This window comes from Hippopotamus amphibius, chromosome X (assembly GCF_030028045.1).
Source record: "Hippopotamus amphibius kiboko isolate mHipAmp2 chromosome X, mHipAmp2.hap2, whole genome shotgun sequence".
Lineage (NCBI taxonomy): Eukaryota > Metazoa > Chordata > Mammalia > Artiodactyla > Hippopotamidae > Hippopotamus > Hippopotamus amphibius.
In genome coordinates, this window is record NC_080203.1 from 35,788,560 (window position 1) to 35,801,839 (window position 13,280).

Sequence of the window (13,280 nt, forward strand, 5' to 3'; positions counted from 1 at the left end):
TCTATTTCTTCCTGAGTCACTTTTAGTAGCTTGCTTGTTTCTAGGAATTTGTCCATTTTATTTAGGTTATATGATTTGTTGCAGTACAATTACTCATTTATTCTTTTATAATCCTTTTAATTTCTGTAGGGTCAGTAATAATGCCCCTCCTCACTTTCATTTATAATTTTAGAAATTTGTGTCTTCTCTCTCTTCTTCTCTTAGTATTTCTAGCTTAAAGGTTTATCAACTTTATTGACATTATTGTGCCTTCAATCACAATTTCTCCATTTTTTGAAGGATAGTTTAGAGTTTTACCATATACAGAATTCTTGGTTGACAGAATTTTTGTTGCTGTTTTTCTGTTGAGCACTTTAAATATGTCATCCCGCTGCCTTCTGGCCTCCATGGTTTCTAAAGAGAAGTTCATTATTAATTTTGTTAAAAATCCTTTGTAATTTTGACCATAATGTCTTGATGTGGATCTCTTGGAGTAATATATGCTTAGAGTTCATTGAGCTTCTAGATGTATAGATTCATGTCTTTCCTCAAAGTTTGGAAAATTTTGGTCAATATTTCCTTAAATATTCTTTCTGCCCATTTTTTCCTTTTCCTCTCCTCCTGGCACTACCATTACACATGTGTTAGTAAACTTGATAGTGTCTCATGTGTCTCCCAGGTGCTATTCATTTTTCTTCAGTTTTTTCTCTTTCTTCTCCTCAAACTGGATAATCTCAATTGACTTGTCTCCAAGTTCCCTAATTCTTCCTTCTTTCTGCTCAATTCTGCAGTTGAATCAGTCTAGTAAATTTTTTTTTTCTTTCTGTTCTTAGTATTATGTCCTGGCCTGCCTGCCCCTAGTTTTAAATTGGGAATCATCTCAGAGAATTCTCTGAACAATAACTATTTTTTTCCATTTTCTCATGATTTGCTACCTCTATTAGATGTGAGTAGCAGGCACTCACAGCTAGTTCAGATTGAAGTAGGATCTGTGCTTCCTCCCATCCATTTTCTTACTATTCTCCATCTCCCCCTCCCCACCTCTGGCCAGCCAGAGGAATGTATTATAACCTATATACTCACAAAGGAATTTCTGGCTGTATTCTGCTGTATTGTGAAAACATGTACACCAGACATGACCCTGGGTAGGGAGGGGTAGCAGTACACCTTGGACCTGTGCTTTTCTATAATTCTATTTAAAATCATCTAAGGTATCTATTTCTCTGAGGGAGGAGAAAAGGTGATCTGTATCACTAGGTGATGTATCCAAGCCAGGCCCAATTACTGAAGAAAATCCTGGATGCGATCAAAAATAATACTTCTCCCTCCTTAGAAATTACATTGTGATTATCCAAACACAATAATGATAGTAATAGTAATATTGTGCTAGAGGACAAGAATGATTTTAAGACAGTATCCGATTTCTAAAAATGAAAATAGCGCTTAAAAAGATTGGAATTAAATTAAATCAATAATTCTCAACTGAGGTGATTCTGTCCCCCAGAGACACTTGGTAATGTCTGGAGACAATTTTGGTTGTCATAGCTAGGGGGTTCTACTGGCATCAGTAAGTAAAGGCCAGAGATGATGCTAAACTTCCTATAACACACAAAATAACTTCAACACAACAAAAAAAATCACTGGCTTAAATGTTAATATTGCCAGGATAAAGAAACCCTAGGTAGGTGTTACTACCCAGTCTAGTAAATTTTTAATTGAATTTTTGTACTTCTCATTCTTCAAATTTCTATTTGATTTCTTTTTATAATTTATATTCCTTTATTGCTATTCCTTATTTGTTGAGACAACATTCTCCTGTTTCCTTTAGTTCTTTGTCCATGGCTTCCTTTGGCTATTTGAACATTTTTGAGAGAGTTGATTTAAACTCTTTGTCTAGTAAGTCTAATGCCTAGACTTCCTCAGGATCATTTCCTATTAATTTTTTTTCCTATAAATGGGCCATACTTTCTAGTTTCTTTGCATTCCTCTTATCTTTGATGAAACTTGAATATTTTGAATTTCATAATGTGGCAACTCGGGAAATTAGATTTTGTCCCAGACATGCATGGTTCAGAGGTCAGCTAGAGATTTAAGTAGAGTTTATGGTTCCCCAGAGAAGACTCTGTGATTCCCTCTATTTCTACCCTAACCTATATGCTCCCTCAACTTTCAGTTTTGAAATGTCCTCAAACTCTGTCCTCAGTTTCTTTGGGCTACAAAAACTACAGATTTTTTTGGAGGTCTAGGCACTTCACCTGGCATAGACTGAATCTTCCTCTTCTGCTATAAGTCATGAAATTTGGAAACTCAACCAGTGTTGTTCCCTTCTTCCAAGTCTTGAGACTCTCCCGAATCTTTGTTTTAGGTTTTTCTCCAATGCATTTAGATAGTTGTTTTTGTATTATGTTTAGAATTGATAGTTTTTATCTGCAGGAAGTCTGGTGCAATAGAAGCTTACTTGGCCATAACAAAGGTATAACTAACAACCACTGGAATTCAGTGAGCACAACAAAGAAATCAAAGACATTATTAAAAGTTCTTCTAAACAAAAATGTTTATGAATGTTCACTTCTGTTCATCATTATCTTGTAATCTCCTCAGAGTGTATCTAGCCAGAAGTTGATTGTGTTGAGGGTTTGGGTATTCTTGACCTGTTTCACTTGTAGAAATTATTTTCCAATTGTTTTTCAAATACACAAGTATCACCTGACTGCTGTTATGTGGAGAATTTTGTTGCCATAACCACTGGAAAATAAGACGCACTGGATCAATATTGTTATCTGTTTTATTTTTATACTATTTTATTCATAATGCTTAGGTCAATGCATGGTGCAAAGTAGGCACTCAATAATATTTGTTAAACGTATAAAAGAATATACCCCCTCCAGCAGATCATAACCTAACCCTAAACCCAACTTCACAATATGCCAATGTATAGTCTCATTAGGGTACATATCCACTCTGCAAATTCAATATACTACCTGGTCAGTTATCAGCAGTTACATATTTAATAATGGCAAAAATGTCAATAGCTATTGTACAGTACCTGTCATATAACAAGCACAGTGTTAGTTAGGTACTTCATTTTTAGTTCTATTCCATACAACACAAAAAATTCTGCAGTGTCAGTTCTATTATCCTACAGTGTGAGGAAAAATGTCAGACTTGTTCAAGTCTACTGTGTGAGTAAAGAATTTTCCCCCAAATCTGACATTTTTTTCCTGAACACTAAGGTACCTCTTATCACCATACAGTATTTCTTATTAAATAATAAACACAATTACTTTTATAATAGAGGACAATATTCCTTGTATAGTGTTTTCATGAAGTCTACTTCCAAACATACAAGACATACAATTATGGCTGATAATAATTATCCCCTAAGATTCTTATTAAAAATATTCTTTCCTGGGTTTCACTACGGACCTGTTAATTCAAAATATTTAGAATTTCAGTGAAAATTTAATTTTCATATTTCTTTTTAATAAGACAAATGGATTTTTCAAGTTGTCTCAATTGAATTAAAATGTATTTTCTTTAGATAAATTTATGTGATCAGGCACATTCCAGGTAAGAAATATGTGAAAAGTTTTGTGGAAGTTGCATAGCAAAAAGGTCATATAGCATAATTTTCATGACGGAAGTCAATTAGTTGATTGAAGTTAAATCTTGTTTTCTGAGGCAAAAATTGTGTACTGTTTCACATTTTCCTACATTCATTCATTCAAAGATTATGTCAGCCTTAGTAACTCCAAAAATCACAGGTATCCCCACCAATATTGACAATAATGGCAAAGACTGAATAATATACACTGAAAAATTTCAGTTCATTTGTGCAAATAGAAAAATAAAAGGGCTTTATTTCTATGAAATAATGGAGACCACCTTTGCCTGGTACAAAGTAGACACTCAATAAATATTTGTTAAGTGTATAAAGGAATATTCCCACCCTGCAGATTATAACCTCACCACAGAGAAAATAATAATTTTCCAATATTCTGATAATATAATTGAGAGATGTGGAAATGTTGGACTGTAAAGTAATCCTAAAGCTAGAATGGAAATAAAGAAGTTATAATTGATGTCTTTAAGTTAACATATATGAAAAGATGAACAACCATAAAAAAGTTTAGAAAATTCTCCAATTCATTTCATAAAATATACAGTGTCAATATCAAAATGTACAAAATACTGAAAAAATAAGACTAGAGACAAATACCATTCATTGATATAGACTCAAAATTACAAACAAAATATTCACAAATAGAATCCAGCAAAGAGTAAAATGAATAATACATCACAGTAAAACAAAAATTATTCCAGGAATGGAATGGTAATTTAATATCATAAAAATCTGCCAATATAATCACTTATATTAACATTTGTAAAGAAATTTTATGATCTTTTAATAGGTTTTTAAGAATAACTTGATAAAATACAGAAGCCATTCCTAACTAAAACTTTAATTAATTATATGGAGATAAAGGGAATCCCCTTAAATTTGATAACTTACAAAAGCAACAACAAATATTATAAACAGTAATGCATTAAATACATTTCAATTACATTAAATTAAAAAATTCGACAGGACAGAAATTTACAAACAAAGACTTCGAAGCAGCTACCATAACCATACTCAATGAAGGAAGGGTGGATGATCTTGAAATTAACAGAAAGAGTACTCCTCAAATAAGAAGTGTAACTTACAAAAAGAACCAAATGAGGAGTTTAGAGCTGCAAAAAAAAAAAATCTGAAAGAAAAAATCACTGGGTGGGCTCAATAGAAGAATGGATATGATAGATGAAGAGTCCTTAAAACTGAATGTAGATCAATAGAAATTATCCAAACTGAACAAGAATGAGAAAAAATTAAAAATAGATGAACATAGTAGCAACCTATGGGACACATGTATATGTTTAACATTTGTGCCATTGGAATCTGAAGAGAGGAGAGATTGATATAGAAAAAAACTATTTGAAGAAATAATGGTCTAAAATATTCCATATTTGATGAAAAATGAATTTACAGATTTAAGAAGTTCTGAAAAACCCAAATGGTTAAATTCAAATAAAATCATGCCTAGACACATCATGATCTGGTAAAAACAAAAGATAAAGAAAAAAATTTTGAAGCAGCTGAGAAAAATGACTCATCAGAGGTCAGAAGGCAGTGTAATCACAATTCAGAATTTTATATCCAGTGAAAATATCTTCATAAAATGAATGTGAAATAAAAAGATTTTCATAGGAGGGGAAACTAAGAAATTGGTTGCCAGGAGACTTACTTTAAAAAAAATTAAGGATATTCTTCAGAAAGAAAGAAAACTTATAAAAAATATACAAACAGCTCATGCAGCTCAATATCAATAAAACGAACAACCCAATCAAAAAATGAGTGGAAGACCTAAATAGACATTTCTCCAAAGAAGACATACCAATGGCCAACAAACATATGAAAAGATGCTCAACATCACTAATTATTAGAGAAATGCAAATCAAAACTAAAATGAGATATCACCTCACACCAGTCAGAATGGCCATCATCAAAAAGTCTACACACAATAAATGCTGGAGAAGATGTAGAGAAAAGGGAACCTTGCTACACTATTGGTGGGAATGTGAATTGGTACAACCACTAAGGAGAACAGTATGGAGGTTCCTCAAAAAACTAAAAATAGAGCTACCATATGATCCAGCAATCCCACTCCTGGGCATACAGCCAGAGAAAACCATAATTCAAAAAGATACATGCACCCCAATGTTCATTGCAGCACTACTTACAATAGCCAGGTCATGGAAGCAACCTAAATGTCCATCAACAGATGAATGGATAAAGAAGATGTGGTACCTATATACAATGGAATATTACTTGGCCATAAAAAGGAACGAAATTGGGTCATTTGTAGAGACATGGATGGACCTAGAGACTGTCATACAGAGTGAACTAAGTCAGAAAGAGAAAAACAAATGCCGTATAATATTGTTTGTATGTGGAATCTAGAGAAATGGTACAAATGCTCTTATTTGCAAAGCAGAAATAGAGACAGATGTAGAGAACAAACTTATGGATACCAAGGGGGAAGGGGGGGTGGGATGAATTGGGATATTTGGACTGACATATATACTCTACTATGTATAAACAGATAACTAATGAGAACCTACTATTTAGCACAGGGAACTCTACTCAATGCTCTGTGGTGACCTAGTTGGGAAGGAAATCTAAAAAAGAGGAGATATACGTATACATACAGCTGATTCACTTTGCTGTACAGCAGAAACTAACATGACACTGTAAAGCAACTATACTCCAATAAAAAATTAATAAAAAAAGGTTTCTGATAAAAAAAGAATAAGTGAGGAAAAACAGATATGGTAAACAATCTGGGAAAATATAATAATTATTTTTCTTTTCTTAAGTCTTTAAAATATATGTGACTGTCAAAAACAAAACTTGTAACATCATCTGAGAAGGTTCTCAATGTATATAGATGTACTCCATATAACAATTAAAACAAAAAGAGGGAGGGTAAAGGGGCCTATATAGTTGTAAGGTTTTTATATTCACTTGAAGTGAATAAAATATTAATTACAAGGAAAATGTGACAGATTAGGCATGTATATTTTAATCTGAGGCAGTCACCAAAAAATTGTACAAAGAAATATAAAAATCCAATAGATCAATAAAAATGGAATACTAAAATAAAATGCAGAACCCCCCAAATAATTCAGAAATAGAAAAAAAGGCAATGAAAAAGAGAAGGGGTAAATAGAAAATGATAAAATAGTAGACATAATTCCAAACAAATTAATAATTGCATTAAATGTAAATGGTATAAGGTGTAATTTGTGTTAATTTAAAGAGATAGCCATGTTGGATTAAAAAGAAGAACACAAATACTATATGCTGCCTATAAGAAACCTATAAGTTTAAATATAATGTAGATAGATATATAGTAAGAGAATGGAAAAAGATAAACTATGCAAACACTAATCAAAAGAATGCTGGAATTGCTATATTAATATTAGACAAAGTAAATTTCAGATCAAAGAATATTACTAGGGATAACAGAGACAACTTTATAGTGATAAGGGTGTCAATTCCTCAAGGGAATATAACCATATTAAACATTTATTCAGAACAGTGTGAATATGCTTAATGTTACTGAACTGTAGGCTAATAACAGAGCTTCAAATTTCATTAAGCAAAAAAAAAAAGATATAAAAGAAAGAAATCAAAAGTACAATTACAACATATATATGTGTATATATCTTCAAAAGAATGAAATTAAGATACATGCTACAACGTGGAGGAAACTTGAAAACATTATTCTTAGTGAAATAGGCCAGACACAGAATGATGATTCCACTTAAAGAAGGTTCCTAAAATAGTCCAATTCACAGAGACAGAAAGTAGAATGGTAGGTACCAGGGGCTGAGGGAAGGGAGCATGAGGAGTTATAGTATAATGGGTACAGAGTTTTAGTTTGGAATGATAAATTCTGGCAATGGATAGTGGTCATGGCTACACAACAGTGTGGATATACTTAATGTTACTGAACTATATGCTTAAAAATGGTTAAAATAATAAATTTTATGATATGTATATTTTACCAAAAAAAAAGGAAATAGCACTTTTCCAGCCACCTGAGAAGCCCTTCCATGTGCTCTGACCCAACTGTAAACGCTTCTCTCCCCAAAATTAACTACAGTCCTGACATTTACAGTAACCATTAATGTAACATTTCTTTATAGCTCTATCAATAAAGTGTGCATTTCCTAGGGGAAAAAAAGCACAATCACAATTATACTTTGAGATTTCAACATCTTTTCCTCAGTAATTGACATAACAAGGAGACAGAAAATTACCAATGATATGAAAGAACTGAACAGCACTAACAAACTACAACAAATTGACATTTATGAAACACTCTACCCAACAATAGGAGTATAAACATTCTTTTCAAGAGCTCACGGAAAATCGACTGGGAAATACCATATCCTGAGCCATAAATTAAATCTTAAGAAATTAAAATAATTGATACCATACAATGTATATTTTCTGACCATAACAGAATTAACCTAAAAACCAGTGACAAAAAGATATCTTGAAAAACTCAAAGTATCTGGCAATTAAACAACAGAGGTCTACACAATTCATGTTTCAAAAAGGAAGATGAACTAAATTAGAAAATAATTTGAAATAAATGAGAATGAAAACAAAACATCAAAATTTGTGTGATGGTGTTAAAGCAGTACTCAGAGGGAAATTTCTAAAAATAATGGTTTCTTATAGAAAGGAAAAAATAATCTCAAATCCATGATCTAAACCTGCATATTAAATGGACAATGAAGGGTAAAAATTAAATCCAAAGTAACAGAAGAAAGGAGGTAATGAATGCAAAAGCAGAAATCAATGAAATTGAGGAAAGACAAGAATAGACAAAATTCAATGGAATGAAATCTTGGATATTTGAAAAGATGGATAAAATTGATAAACTTCTAGACAGATTAAGGGAGAAACGAAACTAGAAGACACAAATTACCAATATCAGTGATGAAAGAAGGAATATCTTTATAGACTCCACAGACAGTTATCAGGGAATTATAATTATAAACAATCATTTGTCCATAAATTTTGTGGGATTTGGGGGTCCTTAGACATGAAATCACAAATTTTCTGAACCATGCACCGAGGCCAGAATTTCAGTGGAGAGGGTGCTGCTGAGAAAAAAATAAAATAAAAACAAAGACACAAATGCTCTGAATCCCCAAACCTGAGTCAGCCTTTTCCTTAGCCTAGCATTGGCCCACTTGCACTCTCTGAAGATGCCAAATCCAGGGCAGTTTACTGGAAACTTAACCCAGATTTGAATGCATAGTGAATAAAGCCTTTTTATTTTTTTATTTTATTTTTTAAGTTCTTTATTGGAATATAATTGCTTTACACTGTTGTGCCAGTTTGTGCTGCACAACAAAGTGAATCAGCCTTTTTAGAACTCCAAAGTCTTTTGAGATCGTCAGGTTAACATGGACCGCAAATTAAAATCTGGAAAATTCAATGGCATCCTAGGCTGTCACTCAGGTTGATGGTATTGACAGAATGATTGTCAGCAGCGTCACCTATAGATCAGTAATTTCCATATACAGGTCCATAGTGACATTTTCAGCAGTCAATGGAGAATTATTGAGAAAGTAAGTATAACAGTGTATTTTTAATAAAGCTACATTTATTCCATTTAAACATATTTTATTTAATAAATAAAGTCCAGTAAATATATGGACTTTGTATTCTGAGATTATCCTCCCTATAGAATCCAGAAGTAGAAGAGTCTAGCCCATATTTTTGAGAGCTCAGCCCTGTTCTTGATGTTTCCTATCACCTTGCTTTTGACGGAGTTCCCTGGATATCATTGGATACTGCATCCTACATCAATTATTTCTTCTAAATGCTTTAGGGGAATGCCATTAACTTTCTTCCTTGGAATCACACCCGCTGCCTTGCAACTTGATTCTTCCCTGATACTAGACTGTGTTTCCACCCACTTGAACTTGATTTAGAATTACTGGATCTTCTCTGTGCTACTGCACCCAAATCTCCTGTTTCTGTAGTTGAGACATGTAAAAAAATGTTACTTTGACACTCAGACCTGAAATTCTGGGCTGCTTTTTAGGCTATAACCTTTGCTCCTCTCTGCAGTAGGAATTAAATTCTCTCTGTCTATCTACTCTATCTCTGAGCACCCTAAGTCAATATGTCCGACTACTAAACTCCCCTACCTTAGTGTAGTGCTGAGAGGAGGAGGTGCAATTCTGGAGGCATTACCTGTATGGCTAGTGGAGTTGCTGGCAATTCTGCAGGTCCTTCATCTGGTTAATACGGTTCAATAATTTCCTACTGGCCCTGAGCTTAGAGAACCACTCATACACCCACTGTCTCTTATGAGCCACAGTCATAGACCACAGTACTCTATCCCCTAATGAAGATTTGTCAGAATGCCTTTCTAGTGATGTAGCTCAGCATCTGTACTTCCTTGACACGTAGATTTTATGGTTCTTCAGTGAGGCAGAGTGGTGTTTCCGGTATATGTCCTGATGATGTGGGCAGTCTGGTATGTCTCGACGATGTGGGCGGGGAGATGGGACATCCTACATATGCAACCAGCCAGCCCCCTCTTAGTATAAAATAGGGATTTCCTGGCAGCACTATGCAGGATGTTCAACCTCCCTGCCCATGTGACTGTTAACTGCTGCATCATGAAGTTCCTGTTTCTGTCGAAGGGCTTGTCGCTTAATGCGCCTTTGTATGAACCATTTCAGGGAGACTTCTTCCAAGCTGGTCTTCTGTTCCCAATGAACTGGCTGTGATTACTAATAGCTTACATGACCTAGAAGACTGGTAACTAATAACCCATCTCTTACTCAAACTTAAACCCCATATCTCTAACAATATAATTTTCCATCAACTTAAATAAAAAGAGAAAATTCTCTTGACATGGATGCCAAGATGTATCATGGATTACAAACACTCTCCAGTTCCACTTCCAATTTTGTCAACCCTTACTAAGTAAATATGTAAACCTCTAAATTATATAAGCCACTCTAAATAATATAAACATAGACTTCTTACACCACAGTAGAGGCAATTCTACTGCTAGAAGACCCTAGATGGGCTGCATACACTTATTCCAGTTATCCCAGGTATCCCAGATGAAATGAACTATTTTATATGTATCACAAGTTATTTGCCAAAAGCTTATGTCTAGAAGTATCATCCTGGGACTCACTGCTCTGTGGCTATGCAATCTAACCACCATATCCTGGAATAAATAAGAAACTTAACTAGTCTCGTTCTTTCGGTTGAACAAATTTTGCATTATGTACTTTTCTACCTCAAGCCTCTCAGCTCTGAGCACTTTTCTACCTATAAAAATTCATGAACCTGCAAGTTCCGCCAGGACCGGACACCTGAAAGGCTCAATATGATGTATAATATCTTTTGAAAAATACCCTGGATTTTCTCCCCTGGAATAGTCCCACAACCCATCTACCTTGGAGCTTTCTATATGATTTGCAATTGAGCTAGTTCCTTTCAAGTCTCTGCTATGGGAATATGGCAAAGATTTCCATTTCTCTATTGATATTTTCTCCAGAGAATGGAAGACTAGGAAATTTTATGAATCTTGGGTGGGAAAGGGAGAAGGACAAAGAAGTGATGAGTATTTTCCTGGTGCTCTCTGCCTAACCAACTATACATTAATTAGAACCTGTGCTATTTGTATTATGTGGTTCTATCCTAGCACAGTAGTGTGGGAAAAAGAAAAGATGCAGGTAAGGAAATAAGATATTATTGTGGCTTTAAATTTATGTCTCTAGACTTTTTGGTTTTGGTTTTGGCTTCATTTTAATACACTAAGCACACCCATAGTCTGACACTTTATATTCAAAAGAAAAAAACCTGTTTGACTGTGTCATTTATGTAAGGTGATTGCTAAATCAATAGGTGAAAATATATTTTTTAAAATGTATCTAGTATTCATAATTTATCAAATCTTGATGATACTAGAAGGATTAAATTTTGCTAATTCTCCTAGATACTTGAATGATAAGTACCATGACCACCCCATCACTCTGAGGTTCACTAGACCAAAGTAAACGTAAAATGTTCTTTTGAATAATGCTTTTTCATAATAATCCTTTAAATCTCTAATAACATATTCATAAATACTAAAATGCACATTTATTAAAGATTAGTATTCCAAGTAATGAATAACTTATCCCTGATCAAACAATTTATTATAAGAAATTTTTACATCAATGTTTCTAAATTTTTTGGTTGCTACTGGTTAATTTACTATTTGGGGGGATACATTTTCTACAATATATTTAAACTAAAGGTTATAGGACAAAACCTATAATATCAATTTACTTTTATCTTACATTTATATGTTAATATTTACTAAAAACCTAGTCAAGACTAAATTAATAGCTACCGATACTAGTGTCAACAACATGCTTCCAGGTACCAGGCAAATTTCTTAAAGCATCAAGTAGCAGTCATTAATTGAGGACACTCAAAGTAGCTAGGTCAAAGAGACACCAACTACATCCATAATTAGAGCATCTTAGTAACTGCTGTTTGTGAATTTGTAACCCATCCTCACATCTGCTTTCTCTAGTTAGTAACCTTCTTGATTACTTGCAGTAAATACCCAAGGCTTGGAAATATTCAATACATCTCCAAGTGAACTCCAGGTATTTACCTTGAATGCCCCCATGACCTCCCTTCTTTTACATCATAAGTTGAAACTATTACTTATTCACTGCTTTTCATATCCAATTTTCAAGCATCCCCACATCCTAAGTTTTAGTAAAGCTTTTTGTTTTTTATTTATTCTCTATTCAAACAGTTTACTCTGCAGAATAATGAGAATAGATTAAAAGTTACTGTGAAATTTTAATTAACAGTAAACAAACTCCTGAAGCTTATTCAAGGGGACAAGAAAGCAATATTGACAATTTCATAGATAAAAACAAACTATATTTTACACATATATGACAAAGTTGTGGTTTACAATTAAAATATTGCCATTTAAAAAATTTCCCCCAAACTTTCACAAATTTGCTCTAAAATAACACAAAACCAGTGACAATATGTTTCAGGAGCCAAGTATTGAAGAAACTACTACATTGTATAATAGGCATGTCTTTTTCAGAGTAATACATTACTCAAATTATTAGCATGAATTGTTAGTATGGTTGAAATATATTGAAATGAATTTTAGGAGAACTGGTGTACTTTATTAATTTATGGATTTATTCTCTTCCTTGTTCCAAAATAAGTTTAAGGTGTTTTACTAATGTGGCATTGATTTATGTATTTAATAAATATTAACTTCTTAATATATACTAGGTAGGTGGAGATAATGATACAGAAGGCAAACATTATATTTGTTCTCATGATTTTATAGTATAGTGAGAAATATTATAAGATAGAAAACTAATTAAATAAATAACCTGGACAAAAGGAAAATACACATGGAGTAGAAGGGCATTTTTTTTTTCACGTGCAGCAATTAAGAAAGAAGAAAGCCAAAGGAAAAACAAAATTAAACCAAAAAAGCAAACAAACAAAAACTTGGGATTTTGGAATGGCATCTTAAACCAGAGAGTGGCAAACATTTTCTGTAAAGAGCTAAATAATATGTATTTTAGTCTTCGCGACTACTCACCTCTACTTTTGTAGGGTGAAAGCAGCCATAGGTGATCTTTGAAAGAATGTGTGTGACTGTATTCCAAGAAAA

The 13,280-nt window shown here is 33.3% G+C and overlaps 1 protein-coding gene across 1 annotated transcript in view; it reads right to left on the reverse strand.

Annotated features, from left to right (window-relative positions):
- Positions 1-13,280, reverse strand: part of HTR2C (5-hydroxytryptamine receptor 2C) — a 126,698-nt gene that overhangs the window by 60,816 nt on the left and 52,602 nt on the right. The window lies entirely within an intron of this gene.